The sequence below is a fragment of the Anabrus simplex genome, chromosome 1, assembly GCF_040414725.1.
Source record: "Anabrus simplex isolate iqAnaSimp1 chromosome 1, ASM4041472v1, whole genome shotgun sequence".
Taxonomy (NCBI): Eukaryota; Metazoa; Arthropoda; class Insecta; order Orthoptera; family Tettigoniidae; genus Anabrus; species Anabrus simplex.
The window spans coordinates 1,217,645,466-1,217,660,314 of record NC_090265.1 but is presented as its reverse complement, the minus strand read 5'-3'; positions in this window follow the sequence as shown (position 1 = coordinate 1,217,660,314).

The window sequence follows — 14,849 nt, the reverse complement described above, 5'->3', positions numbered from 1 at the left end:
CCCCCCCAAAGTGAATTTTCCGGCAAAAAAATACTTGTTTCTTTGATAGTAAAGGATCTTCTAAATACCAATTATCACGACTCTAACTTCTTCAGTTTTTGATTTGTGTGTCCTCATGAAAGGAATTCAACTCCTTTTCACTCCCACCCCCCAAAACGCGTTTTCTTTGTTTTTAAAGGAGATCCAAACACCAATTTTCACGTCTGTAACAACTTTAGTTTTTATTAGATGTATGTATTTTCATACGAATAAGTCAATTAATCTTTCAATTCTTTCACCCCCCCCCCCTTCATTGGATTCTCCGAGAATACGCGTTTCTTTACAATAAAAGCAGATTCAAAATATCAAATTTCACGTCTATAACATCTTCATTTTGGAGATATCAGTAGCCTAATTAAAAGAATTCAACACCGTTTTCAGTCACGTGGTATTTCCGAAAAATAAAATACACGTTTCTTTATTTTTAGTAGATTAAAAATACCCTTTTTTACTTCTGTAACATGTTGAGTTTTATGAGATATACTGTAGAAATTCTCATTTTAAAATTTCACCCCTTTTTAGTTCCCCTTAAGTGGAGTTTCCAAAAAAAATCGCCTATGATTCTTTACATTTACAGGAGATTCCAAATACACAATTTTTTACGTCTATAACATTTTACGTTTCTCAGATATTCTATAGATATAGTCTTTTAAAAATTCACCCCAATTTGTCACTCCTGTTTAACCGCCATTAATTGGATTTTCCAAAAACCAAAAATTCGTGTTTCTTTATTTTTAAAGGAGATCCAATATACACATTTTCAGTTCTGTAATATCTTCAGTTTCTTTATGTATCCTCATAAAGGCATTCAACCCATTATTCACCCTTTTGCACCCCTCCTATTGGGATTTACAGAAAACAAAAAATACATGTTCTTTTATTTTTAAAGGAGATTCTAAATACTAATTTTTACAACTGTAAACTTTTAAAGTTTTAAGATGTAGACACATTCATTTTAAAAATTCACCCCTCTTTTCACCTCCGTTAGTTGGATTTTCCAAAAACGAAAAAATACCTGTTTATTTTTAAAGTAGATCCCAAATACCAACTTTCAGGTCTGTAATATCTTCAGGTTCTTAAATATAAGTGGCCTCATTAAAGGCATTCAACCCTTTATTCACCCTTTTCCAACCTTCCTATTGGGATTTTCTGAAGACAAAAAAATACGTGTTTCCTTAGTTTTAAAGAAGATTCCAAATACCAATTTTTACATATGTAAACTTTTAAAGTTTTGAGATATAGATACACTCATTTTAAAATTTCACCCCCTTAGCGACGGAATATCCAAAAACCCTCTCTTAGCGAGCACCTATCCCCAAAATTTCATTTCTCTATGTCCAGTAGTTTCGGCTCGGCGATGATGAATCAGTCAATCAGTCAGTTAGGACAATTTACTTTATATATATAGATTATTGTTATTAAGAATTATTAAGGAAGTTAAATTTTTGGCCTAGGAAGAGATGCAAGCAAGCATGGTGCACTAAAAATGTTCCAATTGTCATCCAATACCTTGATTACAAAAATGGCATTCAGATAACAGTTCAGTTACTACTGATCTGCAGTTAGGGGCAATCGCCCAGGTGCCAGATAACCTATATTTTTTTTTACCAGCTTTTTCTCGAGTGATTTCAAAGAAATTGGAAATTTAGTGAACATCTCTCTTGGTAAGTTATTCCAGTCCCTAATTCCCCTCCCTATAAACGAAGTTTTTCTCCGATTTGTCCTCTTGAATTCCAACCTTATCTTCACACTGTGATCTTTTCCTACTTTTAAAGACACCACTCAAATTTATTCGTCTACTAATGTCATTCCACGCCATCTCTTCACTGAAGTTAGGAACATACTACTTAGTCGACCAGCTCGTCTTCTTTCTCCCAGGTCTTCCCAGCCCAAACTTTGCAACATTTTTCTTCTTCTTCTTTTTTTGCTATTTGCTTTACGTTGCACCGACACAGATAGGCCTTATGGCGACGATGAGATAGAAAAGGCCTAGGAATTGGAAGCAAGCGGCCGTAGCCTTAATTAAGGTACAGCCTCGGCATTTGCCTGGTGCGAAAATGGGAAACCACGGAAAACCATCTTCAGGTTGCAACATTTTTGTAATGCTACTCTTTTGTCGGAAATCACCTAGAACAAAATAATAGACTTGCTTTTCTTTGGATTTTTTTCAGTTCTTGAATCAAGTAATCCTGGAGAGGGTCCCATACACTAGAACCATATGGTACTCTAGTTGGGGTCTTACCAGAGACTTCTATGCCATCTCCTTTACATCTTTACTGCAACCCTTAAAACACCCTCACAACCAAGTGCAGAGATACATACCCTTTATTTAGAATTCCATTTATGTGGTTACTGCATTGAAGAGCTTTCCTTATGTTAACACCTACGTACTTACAGTGATCTTCACAACAAACTCTCATCCCATCAACGCAGTAATTAAAACTAAGAGGACGTTTCCTACTTGTGAAATTTACAACCTGACTTTTAATCTCACTTATCAACATACCATTGCCTGCTGTCCATCTCACAACATTATAGAGGTCATTTTACAGTTGCTCACAATCTTGTAACTTATTACTCTATACAGAATAACATAATCAGCAAAAAGCCTTATCTCCGATTCCACTTCTTTACTCATACCATTTATGTATTGAACCCATGACCTTTGTGCCCTAAGAACATTATGCATAATATGACAAATTAAACTTGAAGTTGGATTCTTGATAGCATGGAGTTGACACGTGACGAGGGGGTGATTACCTTCGGTCCCACGCTCAGGGGTACGTGACGTCAACCACACGTGTCGACGGCGGAAGAATCTCAAGTCATTTTTATGAACTATTTCAAAGCGCGTGTACACGGCGTGACCACGCCAAGTCAAAAAAATATAGTGCCTATCAAAGGAGGTCAATCATCTCACAAATCGAACCCGTAAAATTTTTAAATGTCCATGAACACTACCGCCAGAAATGTAGCAAGCATGTAGTCACTTTCAAAACTCTTGAAATTACAGTTTAGGTAAGTCAGAAAATTTATAACATTTTTCTTGGCGGCAAAGGGAGAGATCCGAAGAGAGGGGGTAACTGCTATAAATATGAAGGGACGCCATGACGAAGTTTCCTTCTCCGGCATTTGTGATACAAAGCGGACGAAAATTGTTGAGCTGCTCTGCGAAATCAAACCAACGAAAGTAGACTGAGTTCGACTGCGGATTTTAGCCAGTGTGGCTAAGTCTTGACTCCATGGGGAGATAGTTTTCTTGAGAGAAATAAGTGTATCAGATAGGACGGTCAAAGTACTGAAATATTCTAATGTGATTAAGTAATTCGTGTGCGGGAGTAATTATAATCCATCGTGTGCGTTCAAGCAATCAAGTGAAGGGTATTTTCTTTTTTTTAATGCTTTATTCCAGGAAACCTGAAGAAACACAATGATATGTACAGCCATGAATTTAAAAATGGCTAAATAAAATGCCAGGGTCGCAGGTGAGCCCTATGACGAACAATGGTGTGACTACATAAGGTAATGTGACTTTCCATCTTACTACCTCTTATATCTCGTCTCGTGATTTCTAAAAGTGTATTTGCATGGGGATATACGACGCAGTGGTCACCCCTACTAAGTTTTGTAAATGTGAGAGTACGACTAAAAGAGTCATTTGTTTTATTTTCCACTTGGATAAATTTTTGAAGTCTTGCGAGGGCCGTATAATGTTGTAAAAAGTTATTGAATAGGATTCCGAAGTGATATCACGTCCAATGTAGATCGTCATCCGTGTGAGTGTACTGCCTATATTTTGTGATGTCAAATTAAGATGTTCATTCGACGTAAAATTCTTCTGTCTGCAATTTGACGTTAATAATAATAATCCATGGTCACTCATTTTCAATCGAGTGGAAGCGCGCTGTCGGATGAGAACCTAGGGTGATGAATTTGGTCATGGAGAGAAACGTTTTTATTTAATGCCCATTTTAAACTGTGTCTGACTGACAATAAAAGATCTAGTAGAATGTTTCAGTCATTTCTCGTAAAAATCAAGTTATTAAATACGATATAATTTATGCGAAGTTATTCATGATTAATGCATTGTGCGATATTAGACGTCGGTATTTCTAGTGAGGATTTTATTCCAGTTCTTTGTCGATGATAATTGTGGAGCTGGGAAACAGAGGTTGGTTTTGTGAATCAGGTTGGACCTGTCATTGAAGCCGGGACCCGGAAGCCCGAGGAGTGTTTTATATGAGTTGAGATGAGATGTGCGAATCAGGTTAGAGTCCTGTCATTGAAGCCGGGATATGATAGCCCGAGGAATATTTATAATGTTGGGAATGGAAAGAAATTCATAGAAATCTATAGCGGTATCAATTGGCGACGCGTATAATTAGTGTGGGCATCTTGAAGCATAATCTGTGCATTTTGTTGGTTAGAATATCGTATTTGTTTAATTATGTCGGCAGAGTTTAAAGGGAACATTTTGAGAAGTCAGTCAACTGTGAATAAACCAGGTGGTTCCTGTAACTGCCAAGCGAGCGAGGGGGGTGAGACACCTCAGCTATCTAACGGGACAGGCTTGGTATTGAGACTGTATTCTCGGCCAGGAAAACGTTAAAATGCTGGATTTAGTTGAAAATTCATAGCCGGTAATGATCTAAGTATTGTGAAATACTGTAATTGGGGACGTAATGAACATTTGAAACCATGAACTTTGAGTATAAGGAACAGAGTAACCCAATTTCAGGGTTGTCCAAAATATAGAGCGATGGTCGTGATTGATCGGTTTGTCTGTGAGGGTGTGCAAAATTTCATAATGGTAATGACGAGATATGACATCGTAATTAGATGGCGAGTTGTTTGGTTTGTACGTAGATTATTAGGATATCCAAGTGTTAATAACGGTTAGGATTATATTGAATTTTAAAGTGTGATATCACGAGATGAGATATATAGCTGGACATGAATGATGTAACAAATTCTTTTCCAGCCAGATAAACATCGCAATATTGAATTCACATCACAGCTGCGTAGAAATTTGTGAGGAAACCAGAGTCCGCGGAGATGAAATTTGTTGTTTGTTAATATTTCGTTAAATCATTTAAATTTATTAAATTATTAAATTCAGTGAAACCGCATTTTGAAATAACTTTAATCAAGCGAATAACTTGGAGATGCATTCTGGAAATTTTAGTTTGTTGTCTGGGGAATATTAAAATAAAGTAAAGATTAAAGGGACATATCCGAAGGAAATGGATTTTACTGCCACAAAGTTTGTGAGCATTGCTATTGTTGTAATTATTGAACTTTGATTGATTGAGCAGTGAATGTGCTGGGGATAGTAAAGTGGAAACTTTGGTCATCAACCGATGTAACTTAATTGTGTTTAGCCTTCAGCCTAGAAACTTGGATGGTCAGGGGGTCATCAACCTCAGTGACTTAGATTAGGGCCATATGCCATTGTAGCATCATTTCCTTGCGGTCATCATCCACAATGACTTTAAAGTAACTTAGAAGATTAGATGTCGGTCCATGACATAGACGCAGGTCACATCGATTCAATTAAGGGTCCATGCCGTAGAACCACTGTGTGGCACACACCGATTGGACGGCCTTAATTATACTCAGAGTCCAGAGTTCGTGTTACGGGGGCTGGACCATAACGAATCACTATGATGGTACATGTGATCTCACATGGAAGCCGAATTTAAGGATTTCCAGACTTTCCTTTCTTAAATGATTAATAATTGAGACAATGGTTTCTAGTAAGAATGCCCATCAGGCAATTACGTTAAAGTCTCACACCAGTGTTCTGACCATTATGTAAAAATGATTGTGGTGTCCAGTGGATACAGTTGACTTCTATGATACCAGTGACAGATTGCTTCAGAATTTCCTGAATAAATAGGAATCTTTTAAACAGACCTTTCATTCCAGTAGATAGATTAGAATTAATGAACCCTACCTTTACCTCAGCAAGTGACGAAGAACCCGAAACGACCCAAGAGACAGATCTCATGAACTTTGCTGATAGGTAAGGAAGGCAGGTATCCCTCAATAAGGACCTAAAGGGTTCAGTAAAATGGCTTCCAACGTGGTGGCATCAGTCACTTAACGATGGGGCATAAGTCACGATAAGGATGAGGGAACCTAAGTCACGATAACGATAAGGATATTTTGGAAAAACCGTGTACCAGAGGAAATGAGAAATAATGTTGAGGCTATGCCACATTATGGATGATAAAATCGTGCGCCAGAGTTGATAGTGAACTCGAAGAAATAGATAAACGCCCGATGAGTAAGGCTAGGAGATACCACTATGAGAATAATTTATCTACTGAATGAAAGGTATAATTTAAGTGTGTTAGTGTAATTTCCCAAATTTTTGAATACTGGTTTGAGTGTTTTGGCTGATCACTTTGATCGAGTGAACATTGAATTTCACATTTTATTAAATAAAATTTTAGAGAATGTTGCATTAACAGTGTGATGTGTTAGATAGGAGGATGTTGTGATGTTTATCGTTGTAGTCCCATTATACGCCGTTGAAGTCTCGGGCTCACCGATGACCTATCGTTTTCTGTTAAATACAGTATGTTTATGCAGGAGGGAGAATTGGCCCAAGGGCAGTTGGTCCAAATGATCAAGGACTTAAGTGAGAGTATAAAATCTATCAGTGAAAAATTAGATAGTGCAGACGTAGAATTAAAAGGTATGAAGGAAGTTGTTCAAAATGTTGACATTAAAGTGCAGGACACTCAGGATAGTTGTAAGGAAGCTAGCGTTGATATTAGGAAGGACATTGGTGACTTAAATGTGAAGGTGGAGCAGAACACTAAAGCACACGTTGACTTTAAACATGAAATAAATCAGCAGTTCATGGAAACTCGCGAGCTACATCGTGTTCTCAGTGAAAATCAGGACATAATTAGAGGGGACCTCGATAGGTACGTCAACGAAAGTAGGGAACTACATCAGCAGTTGATGTCAGATCAAGCTGAGCTTAAGGCCAATCTGAAGACAGAGGTAGAGAAGTTCAACATCATGCGTGAAGACGATAAGTCAAAGGTCTTCACAGCAATGAATGAACATAAGGAAATGTTGTGTAAAGAGATAGCCGTCGTAAATGACAAAGTAGACCAGGTAGCCGAAGACGTCAAGGCAACTGTAGACCAGCGTATTGAGGCCATTGACTTTAAATTAATCCAGATGAATAAAGAGGATATGAGAAAATTAGGTACAACTCAGGAAGAAACGGCTAGGAGTATTGAGGAGGTACAAGCAGATATTGAGGAACTAGGAAAGGATCTAGGCGATACAAGGGTAGACCTATCGAAACAACTTAAAGATACCCAAGATAAGGTCATAACACTGAGCGACGAGTTGACATCTGTTCATGAGGCTCTTAAGGGGGAAGTTAGTGCCCGGAAATTGGAACTGGATGGGTTAGTGAACAATATCGTAGGAGTCCAGGCCAAGATAGAGGAAGTGGTTAGTAAATCTCGCCGCACCTCAGATATGTCGTTCAGTTGCCCTAGCAACGCTAGTAGTCCCATACATCCTGCAGGGAACGGACACTTTGACAATTCTACCCATTCTCAGGGGCAAAACGTCACTAATGTTATAAACATGATTCGTCTTAAGGAAGATCAGCCTAAGAAATTCGATGGCAGTGGTACCCAGACGCCAAAGGGTTTTCTTAGAGAACTTAGAGAGTATATTCGCGATAATAGGATACCTGAAGAGAGGCAACTAAGGACTGTGGAACGGTACCTAGATGGAGTTGCGTCGCTGTGGTTCAAAGGTTTCCGATATAGCTTTGACACGTTCGAGGAATTTCAGACCGCATTTTTGGGCAAATTTTGGAATTCTGAGATTCAGCAGAACCTAAGGCTAGAGTTATATAGTCGCCGGTATAACACAGCAGGACCGCCGAAATTTTCGCTTTACTTTACCGAACAATTAGTTAAGTTCAAGGAACTGGAATCAGCCCCAAGTCAGCAAGAACTGGTTCAGGCTATCCAGAAACAGTTCCCACCGGATATCCAAAGAATATTAATTGCTGCGAAGGTCGAAACCCCGATGCAGGCAGAATTGATATTGCGACAGCTGGACCAGACCCATTCGCATCAATCAGCCCCACGAATAGTCAGGCATTCAGAGCCCCAGGTGAATGTCGTAAATCACAGCCAGGAGAGCGCGCCAGATAGGGAAGTTTCACGAGCACCGAGATATGAGAATGAGGGGCGGCGGTTCGACACCAGGCCATACCAAGGTAGGAAGAACTGGGAACAGCCCAGATACCATCACGAAGAGTGGGACAGACGCCGAGAACAGTGGAGAAGAAACCAGGGTCGATACCAGGGGAACTCAGATCTAAGACGAAGGAACCCACGCGGGAATGAAGGCAACAGAAGAGGGGACGGTTACGAAAATTCCAGACGTTCTGACCGTTGGCACGGGCCTGAAGAGAGAAGGAGAGAAGGGGACCAGTATTTGAGAGAGCTGAGGTCAGGTACCGGACAGGACAAATGGAAGGACAGCATCCAACGAAGGGAAGTCAACACTGACTGTGTAGGAGCTCAAGACATGTCCCATACTGGAGCTATCCGAAAGACCTACCACCAGGATAGGGAATTAAACCCTAACGCGCCTCATTTCGACGAAAATCTGAATTCGTCAAATGAGCGAGAAAAAAAAAACTCCAAATTTCCAGTAGTGGTTACGAGACAGGATTCCCACACACAGCCTGAATATGTTTCTCGCGACGGCTGGATAGTAGCCCAGATTAACTCCTGGATTATACAACCAGATGAATTAGTGGAAGACCACCTCAGACAGGAGGTTAGGAAAATAAGAGAGCTACCAATCATTAATGTCAGGATATGCAACTTTAAAGTGAGCTGTTTATTGGATACAGGCGCCAGCATCAGCTTAATTTCACAAAATTTCTTTAACGAATTGTCTACTCGGAAGAAATTGCCAGAAATTCCTGTGGCAAATATCAAAATTAGAGGAGTCATTCCCGACAAAACTGCCATTTGTAAAACGCAGACATTTTTGGATTTGCAGATAGGAGACATGACATTTTCGCATCCTTTTGTCATAATTTCAAAGCTGCACTATAATGTTATTCTGGGGGCAGACTTCATTTGTGAAAGTAATGCCGTCATCGATTTAGGAAGGAGAGAGGTGAAATTCAGGAAGGATGACGGACCGGAATTAGTAGCTCTAAACGAAGAATCATTGGGTCAGACTGGGAGAAGAATGTGTGAGGAAGAAGTCCATTTCACTACCGTTTCTAAGGAGACAGAAGAGGAGATAGAACAGGGAGAATTTGAAGAAGGTTCTGAGGAGGAAGACTTTGACAGCGAGGAAGACTTTGACGGCGACGAAGGGATAAATAGCTCAGTCGAAAATTCAGTGGAGAACTACCAGGAAGCTGAAGGCATCAACCAGTATCCGCACACCAGAAGATGACCAACTGCATAAGAGAGAAGAAAGGAATTTATGTTCAAAGGTCATGTTTCATCAGACGTCAAATTTAGAAATTTCGCCATCTGGAGTATTTTAAAGGAAATTCCTTGTCACTGTGCGAAAGGAATTCGTGTCTTGGGGGAAATATGAACCCATGACCTTTGTGCCCTAAGAACATTATGCATAATATGACAAATTAAACTTAAAGTTGGATTCTTGATAGCATGGAGTTGACACTTGACGAGGGGGTGATTACCTTCGGTCCCACGCTCAGGGGTACGTGACGTCAACCACACGTGTCGACGGCGGAAGAATCTCAAGTCATTTTTATGAACTATTTCAAAGCGCGTGTACACGGCGTGACCACGCCAAGTCAAAAAAATATAGTGCCTATCAAAGGAGGTCAATCATCTCACAAATCGAACCCGTAAAATTTTTAAATGTCCATGAACACTACCGCCAGAAATGTAGCAAGCATGTAGTCACTTTCAAAACTCTTGAAATTACAGTTTAGGTAAGTCAGAAAATTTATAAAATTTTTCTTGGCGGCAAAGGGAGAGATCCGAAGAGAGGGGGTAACTGCTATAAATATGAAGGGACGCCATGACGAAGTTTCCTTCTCCGGCATTTGTGATACAAAGCGGACGAAAATTGTTGAGCTGCTCTGCGAAATCAAACCAACGAAAGTAGACTGAGTTCGACTGCGGATTTTAGCCAGTGTGGCTAAGTCTTGACTCCATGGGGAGATAGTTTTCTTGAGAGAAATAAGTGTATCAGATAGGACGGTCAAAGTACTGAAATATTCTAATGTGATTAAGTAATTCGTGTGCGGGAGTAATTATAATCCATCGTGTGCGTTCAAGCAATCAAGTGAAGGGTATTTTCTTTTTTTTAATGCTTTATTCCAGGAAACCTGAAGAAACACAATGATATGTACAGCCATGAATTTAAAAATGGCTAAATAAAATGCCAGGGTCGCAGGTGAGCCCTATGACGAACAATGGTGTGACTACATAAGGTAATGTGACTTTCCATCTTACTACCTCTTATATCTCGTCTCGTGATTTCTAAAAGTGTATTTGCATGGGGATATACGACGCAGTGGTCACCCCTACTAAGTTTTGTAAATGTGAGAGTACGACTGAAAGAGTCATTTGTTTTATTTTCCACTTGGATAAATTTTTGAAGTCTTGCGAGGGCCGTATAATGTTGTAAAAAGTTATTGAATAGGATTCCGAAGTGATATCACGTCCAATGTAGATCGTCATCCGTGTGAGTGTACTGCCTATATTTTGTGATGTCAAATTAAGATGTTCATTCGACGTAAAATTCTTCTGTCTGCAATTTGACGTTAATAATAATAATCCATGGTCACTCATTTTCAATCGAGTGGAAGCGCGCTGTCGGATGAGAACCTAGGGTGATGAATTTGGTCATGGAGAGAAACGTTTTTATTTAATGCCCATTTTAAACTGTGTCTGACTGACAATAAAAGATCTAGTAGAATGTTTCAGTCATTTCTCGTAAAAATCAAGTTATTAAATACGATATAATTTATGCGAAGTTATTCATGATTAATGCATTGTGCGATATTAGACGTCGGTATTTCTAGTGAGGATTTTATTCCAGTTCTTTGTCGATGATAATTGTGGAGCTGGGAAACAGAGGTTGGTTTTGTGAATCAGGTTGGACCTGTCATTGAAGCCGGGACCCGGAAGCCCGAGGAGTGTTTTATATGAGTTGAGATGAGATGTGCGAATCAGGTTAGAGTCCTGTCATTGAAGCCGGGATATGATAGCCCGAGGAATATTTATAATGTTGGGAATGGAAAGAAATTCATAGAAATCTATAGCGGTATCAATTGGCGACGCGTATAATTAGTGTGGGCATCTTGAAGCATAATCTGTGCATTTTGTTGGTTAGAATATCGTATTTGTTTAATTATGTCGGCAGAGTTTAAAGGGAACATTTTGAGAAGTCAGTCAACTGTGAATAAACCAGGTGGTTCCTGTAACTGCCAAGCGAGCGAGGGGGGTGAGACACCTCAGCTATCTAACGGGACAGGCTTGGTATTGAGACTGTATTCTCGGCCAGGAAAACGTTAAAATGCTGGATTTAGTTGAAAATTCATAGCCGGTAATGATCTAAGTATTGTGAAATACTGTAATTGGGGACGTAATGAACATTTGAAACCATGAACTTTGAGTATAAGGAACAGAGTAACCCAATTTCAGGGTTGTCCAAAATATAGAGCGATGGTCGTGATTGATTGGTTTGTCTGTGAGGGTGTGCAAAATTTCATAATGGTAATGACGAGATATGACATCGTAATTAGATGGCGAGTTGTTTGGTTTGTACGTAGATTATTAGGATATCCAAGTGTTAATAACGGTTAGGATTATATTGAATTTTAAAGTGTGATATCACGAGATGAGATATATAGCTGGACATGAATGATGTAACAAATTCTTTTCCAGCCAGATAAACATCGCAATATTGAATTCACATCACAGCTGCGTAGAAATTTGTGAGGAAACCAGAGTCCGCGGAGATGAAATTTGTTGTTTGTTAATATTTCGTTAAATCATTTAAATTTATTAAATTATTAAATTCAGTGAAACCGCATTTTGAAATAACTTTAATCAAGCGAATAACTTGGAGATGCATTCTGGAAATTTTAGTTTGTTGTCTGGGGAATATTAAAATAAAGTAAAGATTAAAGGGACATATCCGAAGGAAATGGATTTTACTGCCACAAAGTTTGTGAGCATTGCTATTGTTGTAATTATTGAACTTTGATTGATTGAGCAGTGAATGTGCTGGAGATAGTAAAGTGGAAACTTTGGTCATCAACCGATGTAACTTAATTGTGTTTAGCCTTCAGCCTAGAAACTTGGATGGTCAGGGGGTCATCAACCTCAGTGACTTAGATTAGGGCCATATGCCATTGTAGCATCATTTCCTTGCGGTCATCATCCACAATGACTTTAAAGTAACTTAGAAGATTAGATGTCGGTCCATGACATAGACGCAGGTCACATCGATTCAATTAAGGGTCCATGCCGTAGAACCACTGTGTGGCACACACCGATTGGACGGCCTTAATTATACTCAGAGTCCAGAGTTCGTGTTACGGGGGCTGGACCATAACGAATCACTATGATGGTACATGTGATCTCACATGGAAGCCGAATTTAAGGATTTCCAGACTTTCCTTTCTTAAATGATTAATAATTGAGACAATGGTTTCTAGTAAGAATGCCCATCAGGCAATTACGTTAAAGTCTCACACCAGTGTTCTGACCATTATGTAAAAATGATTGTGGTGTCCAGTGGATACAGTTGACTTCTATGATACCAGTGACAGATTGCTTCAGAATTTCCTGAATAAATAGGAATCTTTTAAACAGACCTTTCATTCCAGTAGATAGATTAGAATTAATGAACCCTACCTTTACCTCAGCAAGTGACGAAGAACCCGAAACGACCCAAGAGACAGATCTCATGAACTTTGCTGATAGGTAAGGAAGGTAGGTATCCCTCAATAAGGACCTAAAGGGTTCAGTATATAGGAAAACATTAAGGTCCAACAATACTGCCTTGAGGAATTCCCCTCTCAATTATTACAGGGACCGATAAAGCTTTGCTTACTCTACTTCTCTGAGTTCTGTTTTCTAGAAATATAGCCACCCATTCAGTCAGTGTTTTGTCTAGTCCTTCTGCACTGATTTTTGCTAATAGTCTCCCATGATCTACCCTATCAAATGCCTTAAGATAGGTCAATTGCAATAACCGTCCAATTGACCTCCTGAATCCAGGATATCTGCTATATCTTGCTGGAATCCTACAAGTTGAGCTTCAGTGGAATAACCTTCCCTAAACACAAACTGCCTCCTATCGAACCAGTTATTAACTTTGCAAACATGTCTATTATAATCAGAAAGAATGCTTTACCAAAGCCTAACACATGCAATGCATGTCGAATTGACTGGCCTGTAATATTCAGCTTTATGTCTGACACCCTTTCCTTTGTACACAGAGGCTACTATAGCAACTCTCCATTCATTTGGTATAGCTCCTTCATGCAAACAATAATTACTTGAGATATGGTACTATATCCCATCCCATAGTAATGGGCAGTCTGAGACTAGGTCTCGAGATTTCTCGAGACTAGCACAGGCACAATTTCTCGCGAGAAATTTCGAGAGCGTTGTCCCCTCATTGTGCGGCGAGCAGCGTGTCGTTAGGCCTACGGGTGTCGGAGTTGAACGTCGTTTGTGCTGAGTATGCGAATAGCCAACCACGGGCCTTCTCCATTTCGTAAATACGTATTAACAAGCGACTAGGGCGTTCATTTCTACCGAGGTCTGTTTTAACGCAGTATAACATAATTATACAGGATACGCATTCTGACATTGTATGCACTGGTAGGTACACGAATAAGTGGTTTAAGTACAGAACCTGACGGCTACTGTAGGTACACGTTCCTGGATACTAGAGGCGTGCAGTATTCGAACTCGAAACGAGGCAAGATGCACCTTGCTGCATATGCAACCACCATTACGCATGAGTGGAATGTGTAATCTAAAATGCTTGAGTTTGCTCCAATTATTTTAACAGGTAGGTAGGTGTACATTGTTATCAGACCCCACATTGAATATGACCGCTGCTTGTGTTTACCGATATTTTGGTGACGAAAGAAATAATTCCTTACAATGTTACATAGTATTCGCGTCATAATTACGTATTTCGGTATATGGCGGTGCAATGTGTAATTGTGTCCAGTTGTACGCGACAACTTGAAGCCTATGTCCGAAACGCAACGTAAATCGTGGATGTCGGTTATTTTGAAGAGACGTCACATAACACAGCCCGCATACTATCGCTGAAGAGGAATCGTCACAAAACACCTCCGGGCCGGTCTGCATCACAAGAGGCTACCCAGTCGACAACAACTGCGAGGTGTCCAGGTAGGTGTACATCCTATATTTAGTTATTAACAAATTACACGGGTTATTCAGCTAAGATGTCCACCTCAAATAAGTTGTGAACAATTTAAAATACAGTACTGACATTCACTTTTGTAAATGGTATTAAGGAGCTCACAGTTCAAAACGCAGTACTCTCCCAGGCCTTTAGTAACATTTATTGGCACACACTTTTCCATATGAGAATTGCTGATGATATACTATCAAACTTACACTCGTAGTTACTGCGACAAGGCACAGCTCGCAATACAGGAGAATCGGTCTCGAGATCTGTGACGTCAGTCTCGAGCGAGAGCGTTGCCCATCACTACCATCCCACTGTCTTTAGTATTGTATATCCTCAGAAATCTTACT